This window comes from Prosopis cineraria, unplaced genomic scaffold (assembly GCF_029017545.1).
Source record: "Prosopis cineraria cultivar Desert tree isolate PC_DT_omini unplaced genomic scaffold, ASM2901754v1 PC7, whole genome shotgun sequence".
In the NCBI taxonomy this organism is placed as follows: Eukaryota; Viridiplantae; Streptophyta; class Magnoliopsida; order Fabales; family Fabaceae; genus Prosopis; species Prosopis cineraria.
The window spans coordinates 34,135,524-34,156,667 of NW_026555338.1; the positions used below are offsets into that span (position 1 = coordinate 34,135,524).

The 21,144-nt window shown below is 32.1% G+C and overlaps 1 pseudogene; it reads right to left on the reverse strand.

The window, feature by feature from the left end:
- Positions 1-741: 741 nt before the first annotated feature.
- Positions 742-20,530, reverse strand: LOC129316779 (uncharacterized; annotated as a pseudogene).
- Between the last annotated feature and the right edge of the window lie 614 nt (positions 20,531-21,144).

Consider the following 21,144-nt stretch of genomic DNA (forward strand, 5'->3'; position numbering starts at 1 on the left):
TTCTGTTAGTGTCCCACCCCTGGGGCTAACTTCCAGCAGCCAATTTTTTTCACGCCAATATCACCAAAGGTTCATAAAACTTGCCCCTAGATACTTCTAGCTAAAACAAAAAAACTGAAAGGGGTTTTTTTTTCACTAAAAAAGTTTCAATGAATTAAGTTCTGAAAACTTATGAGAACCAAAACATATCTCTAGTTTAAATAATATTTAGAGAGGTATTTATATATTATTCACCAACAGAACAACGAGGTCCTCATATCAAAAGCAACATTTAATCTCACAATCTTTTATTTTATAAATGTAATTCTTAATAATTGGAGCAATCTTTATTAGTACACGAGACGATGCAAGAGAGTACATAGATCGTGTTGTCCACTTAACTATATATTAAGGGACATTTAAAAATAGTGTGTTTTGTATATATTTTATTTACATAGTAAATTTTGCCAATGACAACCACTTCGTCCCGGGTCACCAACTCAATTTTTTATTTTCTGCTATCATCATCTCTCTTAGCATGTTATTACTAGCTAACTAGATTTTCTCTGCCAAATTGCGAGCCTATGTTAATATATTGGTTTATATAATTATATAGTGCTGCCATCTTTCTCTTCCAAAATTTTATATGGAGCTTGAAGTCCCGAAAATGTCATCGATCGTCTGCAACACACAACTCATAATTCTTTACCAATGGAGGGTTTCCGCAACAATACCTACTCATCAGGCACTTTCTCCGCACAATGATTTTCAATTCACTTGTACATTAATTTAAAACAGATGCAATGAACGTCCAAATTTACAGCTCACCATAACATAATCAGATTCATCTGGCTTCAAGTAAGGAAATAGTGATTTCATTGGTCAAGCTGCGTTCCTTCTGACTAGAACTACGTTGTTGGAGTACTGAGCCCTTGCGGTGAAAGAATCCTGGTTGTTTAGGTTGAGGAAGTTCAATCTCACTTTCCAACATCAAAATTGCAGAAGCTATGGTGGGTCTGTCCTCTGAATTGTGTTGCACACATAACAGACTCACATGAATACACCTTAACACTTTTGATTCGCTACATTCTTCCTTTATCTTCCTGTCAACCAATTCTAAAGCCTTTCCTTTCTTCCATTGCATCCATGCCTGAAATCACATACAAATTGTTCATCATTTATTATCTTTCAATTTGACATCAAAAGAAGATTGTAACATATTGTATCTAGGATACTCACAAAACCAGCAAGATTGTGTTTTGAGTCTTCTACATAAAACCCTCTATTTTTCTTTCCACATATAATCTCCAGCACTAATATCCCATAACTAAAAACATCAGATTTTATTGAATATAATCCATCAGCAGCATATTCTGGTGCCATGTACCCACTACAAAATAATCATTAGAATTTTATGACAAAGTAATTAACAAAGGTATGGAAAGATTGGAGTTTCCTAACTTGAAAGTAAAGCTTTGGACAAGAAACTTACTAAGTCCCCACTACTCTTTTTGTATTGCCTTCTATTTCCTCTTCTTCAAAAGTCTTTGCCAATCCAAAATCTGATATTTTAGGGATTAACTTGTCATCAAGTAAAATGTTACTTGCTTTTAAATCTCTATGAATAATTCTTAATCTTGAATCTTGATGAAGATATATAAGACCTCGACCAATTCCCATAATAATATCAAAGCGTTTAGACCAATTCAATGACTTTCCTCTAGATTCATCTGTTAACATCAAAAGTCATAAAAATCAAATCAAATCTATTAAACTCAAGATTAATTCAAGCTTGATAAGCTATTTAATTATTGGTGCTAAAATATTCAACAAAATGTTAAACTCATTAGGATTTATACCAAAAATGAAAAAGTCATGGTAGAAGAAAGGTACCAAAAATGAAAGAATCCAAACTTCTGTTTGGCATGTATTCATATACCAACATGTTTTCTTGTTCATAAATGCAACAGCCAATAAGCTTTACAAGATTTCGATGTTGTAGTTTTGCTATAAACTTGACTTCATTTTTAAACTCGACCAATCCTTGTCGTGATTTCCTTGATAGCCTTTTCACAGCAATTTCTTGGCCATTTGACAATTTTCCCTGCATGTAAACATGAGCAAGGATAGATTTTCAACACATCGATGATTGCTCTTGGTTTATAATTCATACAGTACGTGAATATAGTTACCCAGTATACAGGTCCAAATCCACCTTGTCCAATTTTGTTCTTCTTTGAGAAATTATCTGTGGCGCTTGCTATCATTGGCAGGTCAAATACTGGGAGATCTGCATCCTTAGTGTCATCTATTTGGACTTGGACTCCAACATTCTTTAATTTCTCTAAAATCATGGAAGGAAAGCATTAGCTTTTTGCACAAGCAAGAGGCAGGGACAATTAAAAGGAGTAAAGTCTTACACATTGAAAAGTATGTTAAAGTGACAAATCATTTAAAGCACCAAATCCTTCAGTCAACACGATTTTGGCAGCATCAATTGATGGTAAAGCCACGCGGACGTTAGGATAATAAATAAACACAAAAAGATATACTAGTTTGAATAATTTCCTGCCAATTTATCATGACCATCTGATCTAATAATAGTTTACTCTATCCAAGGGACATGATTAATTACATAACAAAAACATTATATGATTGAATTTTCCTGTTAGTCTGTTAAAAGGTATGCTATCTCAACTAATCCAGATAACTCAATCCTTTTCTTTGAATCGTACTTTGCAATTTTTTTTAGCATTGAATTTACAAATAGCAGATCAGTACATAGGTAACGTTTTTGTATGATTTATTGACCCAAAGCATTGAGACTTAATGAAAATAGGAGCAAGTAACTGTTACCAATCCTGTTTCTGCGGACTCTGTAGATGATATAGCCTCCAACTAAAAGCATACCAAAACTTGCACCAATTGCGATAGTAATGATCATTGTCAACTTCTTTTTATTCCCAGATTCTGCAATCATGGTTTAAACCATTCTAGCTTAAAGAAGCATGAAAATGAACGTATTAATTGGAAAATAGAAAACCTTACCTAATTCTGAAGAAAGCATTCGAACGTATAGATCCTGCCCTCCAGATGCATAATATCTGATATCAATTAGATCATCAAACCATAAGGCACAACCACTACCTCCCCCTCTGATATCTGAATTAGCATAGGCCGTGCAAGAACAATTCTCCAGGCACTTCCGTCTGCATTGCTCTAGATTCATTGTCACATCAAGCCAAGTTTGCATGGTGTCCGGGGCTTTCAAGCCCGTGAATTTAATGAACCCATGTTTGTCTTTTTCAGAGCAGTTCAGAGGTTTATTTCGAGCGCACCCATCAGACCAGTCCGCCGAATTCCAATGTTGTGGTGACTTTGGCGTGAACCCTTTTAAGCAGTGGCAAACTGGAGATTCAGTAATTATGCAATTCCCATTTGGTCCACAGAGGCCATAGGTGTCGCAGAAGTCTACTGGCTTTTTCGAGTAAAGCATCCATTTTTTATCGGTTTCCTGCCATACATAACGATAGCGAGCAGAATCTGTTTCGTCCAGTACCAGTCTTGTTAATATAGAACTATTTTGAAGGTTGAACATGTAGTAGTACTCGTCCTCGTTGTCAACGAAGGTGTATTCGAAAACAGGGTTGGACTTCACTTCGGGAGAACCACTCCCTTGCAAGCCATTCCAGGGTCCAAATCGGTAGAATTTTTGGGTTCCCTTCATTATATACGAATCGGGATAGTTATGAAGCATTACAGTAGTAGTCAGATCTCCAGGAGATGGATCATCCGGGCTCTTCCAAGCTGTTAAATACCATTCCCAACCAGTTCTTAAGTCCCACCCATATTTCATACCTGGCAATAATGTATCAGACGGATGATCAAAGCTTTGCCACAAGTAAGCTTCTGCGTTCGCATCATTCCCATCTATCACCACCAGATTTCCAGAATCCAAGAGCCTAGCTGTTGGACTCTGTGCTTTTGCCGTGGAATTTGTAGACCAAAGAACGGTGTTGTTTTGGGACAGGACAAGATTGCCGGAAGTGGTCATAGTTAAGGTGACAGATGAATCATTGATTGGGTTGAGGCGGTTTGCAACCCAGACAACGGTTTGAACCGGGATGTTCTTGTACCAAATACCGAGGTAACGTTTGTTGGAAGTTCCGGGAGAGAAGAAACCAAGTTCAAAGGTTTCACCTTTTGAAACCAAGGTGGTTCCATCGTCCCTGATGAGCTGCAACTCACGAAGAGAATCAGCTGCGATGGAAGGGTGGAGGACGTGAAGAAGAATACAAGCAAAGATGCTCAACGAAGCAAGAAGGTCCATTGAAAGTCTAATGAAATCGAAGGAGTAACAGTTATTTTGCTGAACTTTTCTTGTGCATGCTGGGCTGTTGATGCGGATGCTGACGCTAACACAAGAAATATGCAAAGCGGGTTGTGAATCGTGGTCTCTCAATTTTAAGTATTTGTTTGTGTTTGAGAGCTTCATTGACCTGGAACATTGAAATTGAGTTGGTCCTAGTGATCGCGCGAGGGGTACAAGAGCGCCGAGTAATTTTTGCTTCAACTTTTCAAAAGTCGTAGCTTACTTGGAAAAAGTATTACACATAAATAATGTATTTGATTGGTTCCAGGGAAGCGTTCATATTTAATTCCCTCTGTTATTGTTGATGTCGTTTTGTAGCAATTGTTTATTTTGTCAGATTAAATTCGGTGATTGTACTTAATATAAATATTAAATATCTATACTATCTAAATTATTAAAATTCATACAATAATTATGAATTTATACCTCACTTAAGATTAATAAATAAGTAAATTTATTTGAATCGTTTAATTTATATTTTAATAATTTAGATAGTACATGTACTCAATATCTAATTAAGTACAATCACTAGATCTAAATTCTTATTTTTTGTCTTCTCTCTAATGTCCATAGTCATGGGATAAGGTAGTTTTTCATTTTTTTTCTGAATAAAATTAAAAATACATACTACATTCAAAGACGTTAATAATTGTATAAACATTTTAACAAGTGCCAATATTTATAAAGTTTAAAATGATACTCTCTCCTATCTTTATTATAAGGCATTTAATTGGATATTAACTATATTTTTTAATATTACTTTTATTTAATCTTATTCATTATGGGGGGAATGTAATACAATTTTTTTTTTCATTTGATGGGTAAAATTAGAAATTTATTGTATTTCAGACAAAATAAATGGATCAACTATATTTTTCATTATCTTTAGTGAGAGGGTGAAATGGTTAAAAGTATTTTATAATAGAAAAAAAGGGGTAATATATTTTATATTTTGATTTGTGTGTCCAATACTTCCATTTAAAGTTGGCAAAATTGATTGAGTTCATTTAAGTCTTAAAATAACTAGAGCTAAGCCATTGAATTAGAAGACAAAAATGAATTTCAAGCTTAAACAACCAGCCTTTTTTAGGTCTTATTTTTATTTTTAAAAAGATAAGATAAAAAATATAAAATAAGAAAAACATCAAGTGATTTTATATTTCAAGTGTCTTTCGTGAAAGAGAAGAAAATAAGAGAAATAGAAATTATTTGAAGATGCGCACGCAGCCCAATGATTTTATTACTATTTATAGTGCTATGGTAAAACCTTAAAACAATGACAGCACGTGATACACAAAAAATTAAAGAATATATGGTTACAAATATGTACAGGTAATGATCTGTAACAAATTAACTTGGGCTTGATAAATATTGGGCTTCTCTATTGTTGGGCTTGCGCATCATCTTAGTGGACTCAAATGATAGAGTCTTAACAATTCGAGTTTGTTATTTTTATTTATTTTTACTTTCTTAGTAGTTAAGTGATATTTCTTTAATTCTTTACAAATTATAATGCAATTTTATCAAGATATTAATGAGGGTAGATGATTTTTTTATGGAAAAATCTGAAGTAGAGAATTATTTGGGTGAACCAATAGTGAATCTCATGGTTAGAAAGAATCATTTAGGGGACACACACAGTATTCTCATATTTTACAATATTCTTATGTTTTCCTTTGGTTTTTTCCCCCATTTGCAGGTGTTTATGGAATGGGACGAGACCAAGATAATCTCATTCTGAAAAGTAAATGAAATTAAATTTTTATCTCGTATTCTATCTCATTTTGAAGGTCATCTTGTCTTTTTTAGGATTAAGATTGGGACGTCCTAGTAAATTAGTCAAAATATGAAAGAGAGACTTAAATGGCAACATTAAATAAATCAAATAACTTCCTAATTCCAAAACTAAAACAAGAATACCTAAATTCAGTCATTGAGTTGCAACAACTATAATTTTAAAAGAAAAGAACACAATCATAATTTAAAGTCAAGTATACAATAATAATAAATAACCTTGAGGCCATAAGTACAACAACATAATCATTGAGTTATACAACTTAAATAAATTATTTAGGTATTAGGGATGTTCACGGGATGGGATCGAGACACCCTTGTTCCATGTTCCATTCAAAAAAAAAATTGGGATTGAATTTTTATCCCGTGTCTCGTCCTATCTCATTCTATTAGGAATCAAAATGGGATTGGTATGAGATCAAAACGTTTCACTGTTCCAATAAATCAAACAATGTGGGAGAAAATGTTTGAATAATAACATTCATTAAAATTTTAAATCATATAATTTATTAAGTTTAAAATCAAAACAGCACGAATACATAAATTACAATAATTTAAATTTAATTATTGAATTATATCAATTACAACTATAAGTATAATACATTATGATAGCAATTAATACAGGAAATTTTTAGGTTATAAGAGCAACAATAACAAACAAGCCAAACACAACATCAAGCCATTGCTCTTCTTCTTTAGTTGAGATATGTTAAGTTGATTATTCTTTCAAAAATAAAATAAAAAATATGATATAAATAAAAGCTATTTAATAGATAGATATAAGAATAAATTATATTAATATAATTTATATATTATAAAAAAAGATATTACCTTGTACTACTTACTCTGTGACATTAAAATTATCCATATAAAAAACTTTAAATTTTAAATCAAAATTGTATGTAATGAAATTATCATTGATATAATTGATATAAGTATAAATTATATTAATATAATTAACATATATTTTTAAAATAAAAATAATATATACATATATATATAATATTTGAGACAAAATGAGATGTCTCAAGGGCAATCTCGTATCTCATCCTGTCTTAATTGTTTTCGAGCTGAAAAAAAAATCCATCCCAATATAAGCAGGATGAAATCGAGCTAATTAGGACATATATAAATTGAACACCCTTACTAAGCACAATGTCATGTTATTAGTTTTTTCTCTTCAATTGAGATATTTAAAATTATTAAATATTAAGAAAAAAATATGTGTATTATTAATAAACAATATATACAGTGAATAAATAAATTATTACATATTAATAAAAGAAAAAAAATATGTATTTCCTCCATTTTCGACAAAAGAGAATTTCAAGTAACTAACACAGTTTAAAAAAATTAGTTAATAGTTAATCTTAATAATTATGTCTAAAATTGAAATGTTTGAATTAAAATGTCTTTATAATTAATGTTTACTTTTTTTCTCTAATTTAATGATATTATCCATTTATAAGAGACAATTGGAGAAAAATGTAAATGTTTTTTAAAATTTATAGTTTTGCTTATAATAAAAAATAAAAAATAATGGATAGCTTATCTTATATTTAAAAACAAAAAGGGTATTTTAGTATATTATATTCGCAACAGAACATTCTGAAAGTGATCTCGAGCCTAATCCTTTTTGTAACACACCAAAATTTTTTTTTTAATAATTTAACTCAACCATAGTTGGGTTACAGCCACCCAACACATTTTTATATCAATAATTTCGATATAAAATATTTTATAATTGGCTTCAACTCACACACTATAACATTTCAGATAAATTTTTACCTCCCACATGCCATTAGGCTAAATCACATTTGTCCATCCTTATACTCCCAACAAGTAAACTAAATTACATTTATCCATCCTTATACTCCCAACAAATAAAATAAGCAATTTAGTCAATTTTCAACACAAGCCAGTTATTTGGCCTTATAATCATACCATTTTAACCAATCCAAAGTAAACCAAATATTAAAATTACAGTCATCCAAATTGTACCAAAAATAGAAATAGTTTGAAAGACATGATTACATTTATATATTCATATAATTGACAATAAACAAAAAGCCCTAATATTGGCAATATAACACATTATAAATCATAAATTAAATACCCAAAAGAGACAGTGGATCTATACCACTAAGCCTCTGGGACTCCTCCACGTGTCACTCGTGGCTCTTCTCCTGAAAATTGTTAACCACATAATGAGACTCAAAAGTCCCAGTAACCAAAGCCAATTTATGATAGTGTATACAAACAGTTAAGTGTGTGCTTAATAAGTGAGAATTAAAAATAATATAATTCCAACAAATATAAGAAATATTACAATACACACAAATAACCATCCTTATATCCCTCCATTAACCTCGAGCCGTAGCCCTTACTCGGTGCTAAATTACCCGGCCAAAGGTAGATTAGCCCGAGCCTTTACAAGCCACCTATTGAGCTCCAATAGGGGCGTACCACGTGGCACATAAATACAACAACAATAGCAAGTCTCCCAACACTTCCCACAATAATCAAACAAATTCATAATTTTCTCAATAATCACCAAATTAACATGAAGTAACACTAATCACAAATTAAAAGCATGGTTACCTTGTGGCTTTTTCAATAAATTATTCCTTAAAATTTCTCTCTCACCACAATCTTCACCAGTAATACAATCTACAAATAACATATTATTTATAAATATTAGTTTCAATTTTTGAAACTAATAAAATAATTCTAATAATAGAATTAAAAATATAACATAATTCCTAATCTCAATCTTAATACAAATCTATAGTTAATACTATTAAGTATAATTTTTAACTCCTCTTTTAATTATCAATAAACATTAATAATCTAAAAATCAACTTCTAAACTAATTTTTATTATCAAAATTTTTCTTTTTATTTCATAAATTCGTACCTAAAATACCCAAAAAATTAAAAATTAAATCTCTAGCTTAGAATCATAATCCTATAGCCATAATAATTCATTTCTCATCCTAAATAATCATCTAAACCTCAATAAATCAACATATATTTTCAGATCTAGTCTAGAATTTGATCCATAAGCCACAAATTCAAAGATCACCAATAAATTTATACTCTAGAATATTTATTATACTACTAACAACCTCAAAAACCATATTTATTCAACATAAATTCATCCCTCTTCCAGATCTTAAATTTTCTACCACTACAAACTCAGAAACCAAAGAAAAAGGATGACTAAGAAAAAATTTTAGAACACTTACTTAGTCTTGAAAAGCTTAAAATCACATCCTAAATATCCTATTAAAAACTCTTACCTTAAAACCCTGCACCGGTGAATTTGGCTCACAGATGCTCTCTCTGCCGAAGCTCACGCACGAAAGAAGGAATGAAGAAATGAAGGAACAGGTGAGTTTTTATAAAAATTCAGTGGGTCCCATATTTTTTTAATTATTTTCTCTCTCTTCTTCTTCTTTTTTTTTATTATTTTATTACTGTTACTGTTGAGGCGGCGGACGAAGCAAATTCATTTTCTTCTTCTTCTTCCTTTCTTTTTTTTTTACACCTTTTTTTTTCTTTTTTTTATTATAATAATAATTTAATAATATTATTTTATTATTTTTTTATTTTTTTTAATTTTCTATTAACCCAAATTAACTATTAAAATTTAAATTGGGATGTTACACTTTTAATTTTTTTTTATCCCATCTTATAAAGTCTCATCCTCATTTGAGAACAAGATAGATCATCAAGACAGATCTGAGACGATTGGGACTTTGGCGAGCATGAACAACCTTACCTCTGCGGCATTTGTTTGTGTTTGAGAGCTTGTTGACATGGAACATTGAAATCGTGATGGCGCGAGGGATACAAGAGCGCCGGGTAATTTTTATTTCAAAAGCTGTAGCTTACTTGGAAAAAGTATTTGACGGCTTCCAGGGAGGCGTTAACATTTAGTTTTTGGAATTCAAGTGTTAATATTTAATTCCCCGTATTGTTCTTGATGTGATTCTGCAGTATTTGTTTATTTTGTGTTTCTTTATTGTTCTGTGTCAAAGTCATGGGATAAGGTAGTTTTTCTGAATACAATTAAAAATACGTACATGATACTACATTCAAAGAACCTAATTATGTAAAAATTTTAACAAGGGCCAATATTTATATTTTTAAAATGGTTTGTTTCTCAGATTTTATGTAACTTACAAAAATTAAAACCCCTTCCCCCCCTTTTTCTCGCTTACACAAAATATTTATCGAAATAGTGTCAGTTACTTTTGCAGTTATGCTTGAAGTCAAACTTGTTAATTTTGGCTGTTTATTCAAAGTCCTTCATGTCTCAATCGGTTCCTGGGTAGGCCCCAAAAAAAAAATGCAACTTGTATGTATGTAAATAAGTTAAATATGCAATGTGAGGTTCCAAGAAGGAAGGACATAGTTGCGTATTTTACTAAGATTAAACTAACATTATTTTTTGATAAATTAAACTAAAATTAAAGACGAAAACAATTATTAATTCATTTCACATAATTCCTATTAAAATGCAGTTCCACAGCTCAGGCAATCAAGTCATCGTCCATCGTCTTGATTATTTCCAGTGAAGAAATTGTTTCGATAAAACCACATAATCCAGAAGCGTACTCAATCAATTTGCACAATATCTCTACCAACCAGCATGACTCGATTTATGGTGTAAATGTGACATCTAAAAACCTAAATTTTCAGTCGTCCTCAGCATCATTCCACATTCTACTCAATTCTGCTACAAAGGTTTCTGCAACAATAATAGCTACCCCTAAGACAATTAGTATCTCAAAACATTGATTTTCAATCCATATATGCATGTGTACATTCTAGAGCAGTTACATTATTAAACTTAATTAAGCCACCACAGACAAATTCATCTGGCTTCAAGTAAGCTCACTGTCATTTCATTGGTTGAACTATACTCCTTCTGACTTGAGCTAGAAGCATGTACTTCAAGTGAGCTCCTGCCATGAAAGAAACCAGGCTGTTTAGGTTCAGGGAGTTCAATTTCACTTTCCAGCATCAAAATTGCAGATGCTAGAGTGGGTCTGTCGTTTGGATTCTGTTGAACACACAACAGACTCACATGAATGCACCTCAATACTTCTGATACATTGCACAGTTCTTGTATGTTCTTATCAAGCATTTCTAAAGCTCTTCCTTCTTTCCACAGTAACCATGCCTGAAACATACATCTTGTATATCAATTATCATATTTTAGTTTCAAAAAAGTTTATAACATTGTACTATTAAAGTACTCACATAACTAGCAAGGTTGTGTGTGGAATCTTCTAGATAAAATCCTTTATTTTTCTTTCCACTAATAATCTCTAGCACTAATATGCCATAACTGAAGATATCGGATTTTACAGAATATAACCCGTCCACTGTGTATTCAGGGGCCATGTAGCCACTACAAAATAGGTGTCGCAGAAGTCTACTGGCTTTTTCGAGTAAAGCATCCATTTTTTTTCGGTTTCCTGCCATACATAACGATAGCGAGCAGAATCTGTTTCATCCAGTACCAGTCTTGTTAATATAGAACTATTTTGAAGGTTGAACATGTAGTGGTAGTCGTCCTCGTCGTCAACGAAGTTGTATTCGAAAACAGGGTTGGACTTCACTTCGGGAGAACCACTCCCTTGCAAGCCATTCCAGGGTCCAAATCGGTAGAATTTTTGGGTTCCCTTCATTATATACGAATCGGGATAGTTATGAAGCATTACAGTAGTAGTCAGATCTCCAGGAGATGGATCATCCGGGCTCTTCCAAGCTGTTAAATACCATTCCCAACCAGTTCTTAAGTCCCACCTATATTTCATACCTGGCAATAATGTATCAGACGGATGATCAAAGCTTTGCCACAAGTAAGCTTCCGCGTTCGCTTCATTCCCATCTATCACCACCAGATTTCCAGAATCCAAGAGCCTAGCGGTTGGACTCTGTGCTTTTGCCGTGGAATTTGTAGAAGAAAGAACGGTGTTGTTTTCGGACAGGATAAGATTGCCGGAAGTGGTCATAGTTAAGGTGACAGATGAATCATTGATTGGGTTGAGGCGGTTTGCAACCCAGACAACGGTTTGAACCGGGATGTTCTTGTACCAAATACCGAGGTAACGTTTGTTGGAAGTTCCGGGAGAGAAGAAACCAAGTTCAAAGGTTTCACCTTTTGAAACCAAGGTGGTTCCATCGTCCCTGATGAGCTGCAACTCACGAAGAGAATCAGCTGCGATGGAAGGGTGGAGGACGTGAAGAAGAATACAAGTAAAGATGCTCAACGAAGCAAGAAGGTCCATTGAAAGTCTAATGAAATCGAAGGAGTAACAGTTATTTTGCTGAACTTTTCTTGTGCATGCTGGGCTGTTGATGCGGATGCTGACGCTAACACAAGAAATATGCAAAGCGGGTTGTGAATCGTGGTCTCTCAATTTTAAGTATTTGTTTGTGTTTGAGAGCTTCATTGACCTGGAACATTGAAATTGAGTTGGTCCTAGTGATCGCGCGAGGGGTACAAGAGCGCCGAGTAATTTTTGCTTCAACTTTTCAAAAGTCGTAGCTTACTTGGAAAAAGTATTACACATAAATAATTTATTTGATTGGTTCCAGGGAAGCGTTCATATTTAATTCCCTGTATTATTGTTGATGTGGTTTTGTAGCAATTGTTTATTTTGTCAAAAAATGACTATCTGAACCATTAAAATTTATAAAATAATTATGAATTTATATTTTATTTAAAATTAATAAATGAATAAATTTACTTGAATCGTTTGATTTATATTTCAATAGTTTAGATGGTACATATACTCAATATCTAATTAAGTACAATCACTAAATCTAAATTTTTATTTTTTGTCTTCTCTCTAATGTCCATAGTCATGGGATAAGGTAGTTTTTCATTTTTTTTCTGAATAAAATTAAAAATACTTACTACATTCAAAGACGTTAATAATTGTATAAACATTTTAACAAGTGCCAATATTTATAAAGTTTAAAATGATACTCTCTCCTATCTTTATTTTAAGACATTTAATTGGATATTGACTATATTTTTTAATATTACTTTTATTTAATCTTATTCATTGTGGGGGGAATGTAATACAATTTTTTTTCATTTGATGGGTAAAATTAGAAATTTATTGTATTTCAGACAAAATAAATGGATCAACTATATTTTTCATTATCTTTAGTGAGAGGGTGAAATGGTTAAAAGTATTTTATAATAAAAAAAAGGGTAATACATTTTATATTTTGATTTGTGTGTCCAATACTTTCATTTAAAGTTGGCAAAATTGATCGAGCTCATTTAAGCCTTAAAATAACTAGAGCTGAGCCATTGAATTAGAAGACAAAAATGAATTTCAAGCTTAAACAACCAGCCTTTTTTAAGTCTTATTTTTATTTTTAAAAAGATAAGATAAAAAAATAAAATAAGAAAAACATCAAGTGATTTTTATATTTCAAGTGTCTTTCGTGAAAGAGAAGAAAATAAGAGAAATAGAAATTATTTGAAGATGCGCACGAAGCCCAATGATTTTGTTACTATTTATAGTGCCATGGTAAAACCTTAAAACAATGACAGCACGTGATACACAAAAAAATAAAGAATACATGGTTGCGAATATGTACAGGTAATGATCTGTAACAAACTAACTTGGGCTTGATAAATATCGGGCTTCTCTATTGTTGGGCTTGTGCATCATCTTAGTGGACTCAAATGATAGAGTCTTAACAATTAAAGTTTGTTATTTTTATTTATTTTTACTTTCTTAGTAGTTAAGTGATATTTCTTTAATTCTTTACAAATTATAATGCAATATTATCAAGATATTAATGAGGGTAGATGATTTTTTTATGGAAAAATCTGAAGTAGAGAATTATTTGGGTGAACCAATAGTGAATCTCATGGTTAGAAAGAATCATTTAGGACACACACACAATATTCTTATATTTTACAATATTCTTATGTTTTCCTTTGGTTTTTTCCCCATTTGCAGGTGTTTATGGAATGGGACAAGACCAAGATAGTCTCATTCTAAAAAAATAAATGAAATTGAATTTTTATCTCGTATTCTATCTCATTTTGAAGGCCATCTTGTCTTTTTTAGGATTAAGATTGGGACATCCTAGTAAATTAGTCAAAATATGAAAGAGAGACTTAAACGACAACATTAAATAAATCAAATAACTTCATAATTCCAAAACTAAAACAAGAATACCTAAATTCAATTATTGAGTTACAACAACTATAATTTTAAAAGAAAAGAACACAATCATAATTTAAAGTCAAGTACACAATAATAATAAATAACCTTGAGGCCATAAGTACAACAACATAATTATTGAGTTATACAACTTAAATAAACTATCTAGGTATTAGGGATGTTCACGGGATGAGATCGAGATACTCCTGTTTCATGTCCCATTCAAAAAAAAATTGGGACTGAATTTTTATTCCATGTCCCGTCCTATCTCATTCTGTTAGGAATCAAAATGGGATTGAAATAAATCGAGATATCTCACTGTTCCAATAAATCAAACAATATGGGAGAAAATGTTTGAATAATAACATTCATTAAAATTTTAAATCATATAATTTATTAAGTTTAAAATCAAAACAACACGAATACATAAATTACAACAATTTAAATTCAATTATTGAATTATATCAATTACAACTATAAGTATAATACATTATGATAGCAATTAATACAAGTAATTTTTAGGTTATAAGAGCAACAATAACAAATAAGCCAGACACAACATCAAGCCATTGCTCTTCTTTTTTAATTGAGATATGCTAAGTTAATTATTCTTTCAAAAATAAAATAAAAAATATGATATAAATAAAAGCTATTTAATAGATAGATATAAGAATAAATTATATTAATATAATTAATATATTATAAAGAAAGATATTATCTTGTACTACTTACTTTGTGACATTAAAATTATCCATAAAAAAAACTTTAAATTTTAAATCAAAATTGCACGTAATGAAATTATAATTGATATAATTAATATAAGTATAAATTATATTAATATAATTAACACATATTTTTAAAATAAAAATAATACACACACACACACACACACACATATATATATATATATTTGAGACAAAATGAGATGTCTCGAGGGCAATCTCGTATCTCATCCTGTCTTGATTGTTTTCGAACTGAAACAAAAATCCATCCCAATATAAGCAGGACAAAATCAAGCCAATTAGGGCATATACAAATTGAACACCCCTAGTAAGCACAATGTCATGTTATTAGTTTTTCCTCTCTGGTTGAGATATTTAAAATTACATATTAAGAAAAAAATATGTGTATTATTAATAAACAATATATACAGTGAATAAATAAATTATTACACATGAATAAAAGAAAAAATATGTATTTCCTCCGTTTTCGACATAAGAGAATTTCAAGTAACTAACACAGTTTAAAAAAATTAATTAATAGTTAATCTTAATAATTATGTTTAAAATTGAAATGTTTGAATTAAAATGTCCTTATAATTAATGTTTACTTTTTTTTCTCTAATTTAATGATATTATCCATCTAAAAGAGACAATTGGAGACAAATGTAAATTTTTCTTGAAATTTATAGTTTTGCTTATAATAAAAAATAAAAAACAATGGATAGCTTATCTTATATTTAAAAACAAAAGGGATATCTTAGTATATTATATTCGCAACAGAACATTCTGAAGGTGATCTCGAGCCTAATCCTTTTAGTTTTTTTTATCCCATTCTATAAAGACTCATCCCCATTTTGGAACAGGATAGATCATCGAGACAGACCCGAGACGATTGGGACTTTGGCGAGCATGAACAACCTTACCTCTGCGGCATTTGTTTGTGTTTGAGAGCTCGTATTGAAATCATGATGGCGCGAGGGATACAAGAGCGCCGGGTAATTTTTATTTCAAAAGCTGTAGCTTACTTGGAAAAAGTATTTGACGGCTTCCAGGGAGACGTTAACATTTAGTTTTTGGAATTCAAGTGTTAATATTTAATTCCCCGTATTGTTCTTGATGTGGTTCTGCAGTATTTGTTTATTTTGTGTTCTCTTTATTGTTCTGTGTCAAAGTCATGGGATAAGGTAGTTTTTCTGAATACAATTAAAAATACGTACATGATACTACATTCAAAGAACCTAATTATGTAAAAATTTTAACAAGGGCCAATATTTATATTTTTAAAATGGTTTGTTTCTCAGATTTTATGTAACTTACAAAAATTAAAACCCCTTCCCCCCCTTTTTCTCGCTTACACAAAATATTTATCGAAATAGTGTCAGTCACTTTTACAGTTATGCTTGAAGTCAAACTTGTTAATTTTGGCTGTTTATTCAAAGTCCTTCGTCTCTCAATCGGTTCCTGGGTAGGCCCCCTAAAAAAAAATGCAACTTGTATGTATGTAAATAAGTTAAATATGCAACGTGAGGTTCCAAGAAGGAAGGACATATTTGCATATTTTACTAAGATTAAACTAACATTATTTTTTGATAAATTAAACTAAAATTAAAGACGAAAACAATTATTAATTCATTTCACATAATTCCTATTAAAATGCAGTTCCACAGCTCAGGCAATCAAGTCATCGTCCATCGTCTTGATTATTTCCAATGAAGAAATTGTTTCGATAAAACCACATAATCCAGAAGCGTACTCAATCAATTTGCACAATATCTCTACCAACCAGCATGACTCGATTTATGGTGTAAATGTGACATCTAAAAACCCAAATTTTCAGTCGTCCTCAGCATCATTCCACATTCTACTCAATTCTGCTACAAAGGTTTCTGCAACAATAATAGCTACCCCTAAGACAATTAGTATCTGCAAACATTGATTTTCAATCCATATATGCATGTGTACATTCTAGAGCAGTTACATTATTAAACTTAATTAAGCCACCACAGACAAATTCATCTGGCTTCAAGTAAGCTCACTGTCATTTCATTGGTTGAACTATATTCCTTCTGACTTGAGCTAGAAGCATGTGCTTCAAGCGAGCTCCTGCCATGAAAGAAACCAGGCTGTTTAGGTTCAGGGAGTTCAATTTCACTTTCCAACATCAAAATTGCAGATGCTACAGTGGGTCTATCGTTTGGATTCTGTTGAACACACAACAGACTCACATGAATGCACCTCAACACTTCTGATACATTGCACAGTTCTTGTATGTTCTTATCAAGCATTTCTAAAGCTCTTCCTTCTTTTGATGGTAACCATGCCTGAAACATACATCTTGTATATCAATTATCATATTTTAATTTCAAAAAAGTTTATAACATTGTACTATTAAAGTACTCACATAACTAGCAAGGTTGTGTGTGGAATCTTCTAGATAAAATCCTTTATTTTTCTTTCCACTAATAATCTCTAGCACTAATATACCATAACTGAAGATATCAGATTTCATAGAATATGACCCGTTCGCTGTGTATTCAAGAGCCATGCAGCTACTAAAAAATATCCATAATAAGATTTGAATAACTTAAACATGAAAAAGGTGAGAAACTAGCTAAAATTAAAATTAGGTCAAGAAACTTACTGGGTACCCACTATTATATTTGTATTGCCTTCAATTTGCTCCTCTCCAAATGTTTTAGCTAGCCCAAAATATAATATTTTTGGAATCAATTTATCATCAAGTAAAAAGTTATTTGCTTTTAAGTTCTTATGAATTATTCATAATTTTGAATCTTGATGAAGATATAAAAGACCTTGAGCAATTCCCATAATGATGTGGAAGAGCTGAAACCAATCTAACAAATTCCTTTTGGTTTCATCTATTAACATAAAAGAGTAAATTATTTCTCTTGTTAGAGTTATTCATTCAAATTTGAAGTGTCATAACATGTTTAATTATTGGTACTAAAATACTTCTTGTAATTATAAAAATTCTTATGTTCATACCAAAAATGAAGGAGTCCAAACTTCTATTTGACATGTACTCATATACCAACAACTTTTCTTGTTCTTGAATGCAACAACCAAGAAGTTTTACAAGATTTCGATGTTGAAGTTTGACAATTAATTTTACTTCATTTTTGAATTCAATCAATCCTAGCTCTGATCTTCTGGGAAGCTTCTTCACAGCAATTTCTTGTCCATTTAATAACTTTCCCTGTATGTTGACATTTGTGAGGGTGTTGAAATAGTACTATTTATAAGATACACAAGTGATTGTTTTAAGTTCATGACTCAAACTCAAACATTGAATTACCCAATATACAGGTCCAAATCCACCTTGTCCGATTTTGTTCTTCTCTGAAAAAATTTCGGTGGCTTGTGCTATTGTTGGAAGATCAAATAGCGGGAGATTTAGGTCATCTGTTGCACTGTTTTGAATCTCAACATCTGCATTTTCTGGTTTCCATGAAAAAAGCATGGAGTTTGTGTAAGGACTAAGGGATGGACAACGGGAAACAATAAATACAAGGAAACATGGTTTATAGGCAAAGCATAGAAATTGCCAACTGTTTCGATCAACAAAATTAAGATAGCAATTTATAAAACATGCGTTTTAAACAAATTTGCCGTTAAACTTAACTTAAAATGGGAATAGTATGACTGTATGCATAGTTGTTCTAAAGGACAAGGGGAAAAAATAAAAGTGACTAATGAAGCCCGGGGGAAAAAATCAAATTCTAGTTAAGAAGTAATTAACTGATTCTAGGACTGGATTAAATACAGAACAGCATAATCATGAAGGAATTCCCCTGTTCATGTTGCTGAATAATAGAAATAGACATGGCCAATCTTGCCTTATGAAATCATAGCAACAATCATATTTCTAAGGAGAAACTTAAAGCAGTGGGACTTGGTTGAAATATAAAATTAGGAGCAAGTAACTTTACCGATCCTCTTCCTGCGGACTTTGTAAATGAAAAAGCCTCCAAATAAAAGCATACAAAAAATCGCAGCAATGGCGATAGCAACGATCATTATCAACTTTTTATTGTTCCCAGCTTCTGCATAATCACGGTTGAATTATTCAAACATAAAGAAACTCAGGTGAAAAATTCAAGCATGAATATATCCCACATTAAGTAGAAAATAGAAGTCCTCACCTAATTCTGAAGCAGGCATTCGAACATACAGATCCTGTCCTCTAGGCGCATAAGACCTGATATCAATTAAGTCACCGAACCATAAGGCACAGCCACTACCTCCCCTTCTGATATCTGAATTAGTATAGGCTGTGCAAGAACAATTATCCAAGCACTTCCGTCTGCATTGCTCTAGATTCATTGTCTCGTTAAGCCAAGATTGAGTAGTTTCCGGCACTTTCAATCCTTCAATTTTCATAAATTTGTCAGTGTGTTTTTCAGAGCAGTTTAGACGTTTTTTGCAGTCACATCCATCAGACCAGTCCACTGAGTTCCATTTCTGTGGTGACTTGGGTGTGAACCCTTTTAGGCACTAGCACTGGGGTGATGCTGTAATGACACAGTTCCCATAGGGTCCACACCGCTTATGTTGGTCACAGTCGTCACTTGGCTTTTTAGTATAAGTCTTCCAATTTTCATCACCTTGTATCCACACATAGCGAATCCGAGCTTCCTCAGTTTGGTTGATCACATACCTGGAGATTACAAAACTATTCTCAAGGCTCTGCCAATTATAGTATATCTCATTACTCGTTGATACGAACCCGAAATCAAAAATAAGATTTTGTTATAGTTCTGGGGAGCCACTAAATCCCACACCATTCCAAGGTCTAAATCTGAAGAACTTGGAATCTCCTTTCATCATATAAAATTCAGGATAGTTACGGGGTGTTAGAGATAAAGAAAAGTCGCCTGGAGATGGATCTTCTGGAGTCCTCCAAACTGTTAGACGCCTATTCAGACCTGTTCTCAGGTCGTATCCCAATTTCATCTGCGATAGCATTGTGTCACTTGGGTAGTCGAAGCTTTGCCAAATATAAGCTTCAGGATTGTCGTCCTTCTCATCTCGTACCACAAGATTTCCAGAATCTAAGAGCTCAGCCACTGGATTCTGCACTTGTTTCAAAGCATTTGAGTACCAAATAACAGTATCATTTTGGGTGAGGACAAGACTGCCTGTGCTGTTGAGTGTTAATGTGGCTGTGGCCAAGGAATCATTGATCGGGTTGACTCTGTTAGCTATCCAAACTACTGTCTGAATTGGGACATTCCTGTACCAGATTCCCAGATAATGTTTGCCAGAGTTTCCAGGATTGAAGAAGCCAAGTTCAAAGCTTCCACCTTTGGAAACTAACATCATGCCATTAGTCATTAAGGTTTTTGACTGAAGGATGGAATCGACTGCCATTGAAGCTTGTAGAGAAGGGACAAGTATGGAAGCAACGACAGTGATGAAAGAAAGGATGTCCATGGAATGGTGGAGCGCATATGGAAGGCCAACACAGGCTAAATTCCTGTTGTTGCACAAAACTGTTGGATTTTAATTAGGTGGAGAAACAAGATTATCTGTGAGGCAAGACATCCATCTAGTGTCCAAGATGAGAGGCTGCTACAAGTCAAGGACAGCTGTTGTAGGTTGCATAGTGATTGGGCAATAAAAACTCTATGTGAATTATCACAATTATATTTAAAATTTAAATATCTATTTTATAATTAATTTTTTTAATATGTAATTTTTTTAATTAATATTTGTAAATTATTTTTCAAAACATTTTATTCCGAACCGCCTGTTATTAATTTTTCCTTTAAAACTTAACTGTGATTCTCCCAATATTAAGAAATCAGCTTAAAAATATTTAATTTGTTTTTTTTTTTGGGTTTCAGAATAATATTGGTTTGATGGGTACCTATAAGAATTTCTAATTTCTTCAACGTGTTGCACAAGTGGTCCTTGTTTTTTCCTTACAGCACTTACTTCTCGCCGGACGGAGACCGACACTCATAGGTGTTAGGACAAAAAGTCAGATTTCTTTTGAGGTTTCATATTGAATGGTACTTGTCTCTATTTACTACACAAACAACGCA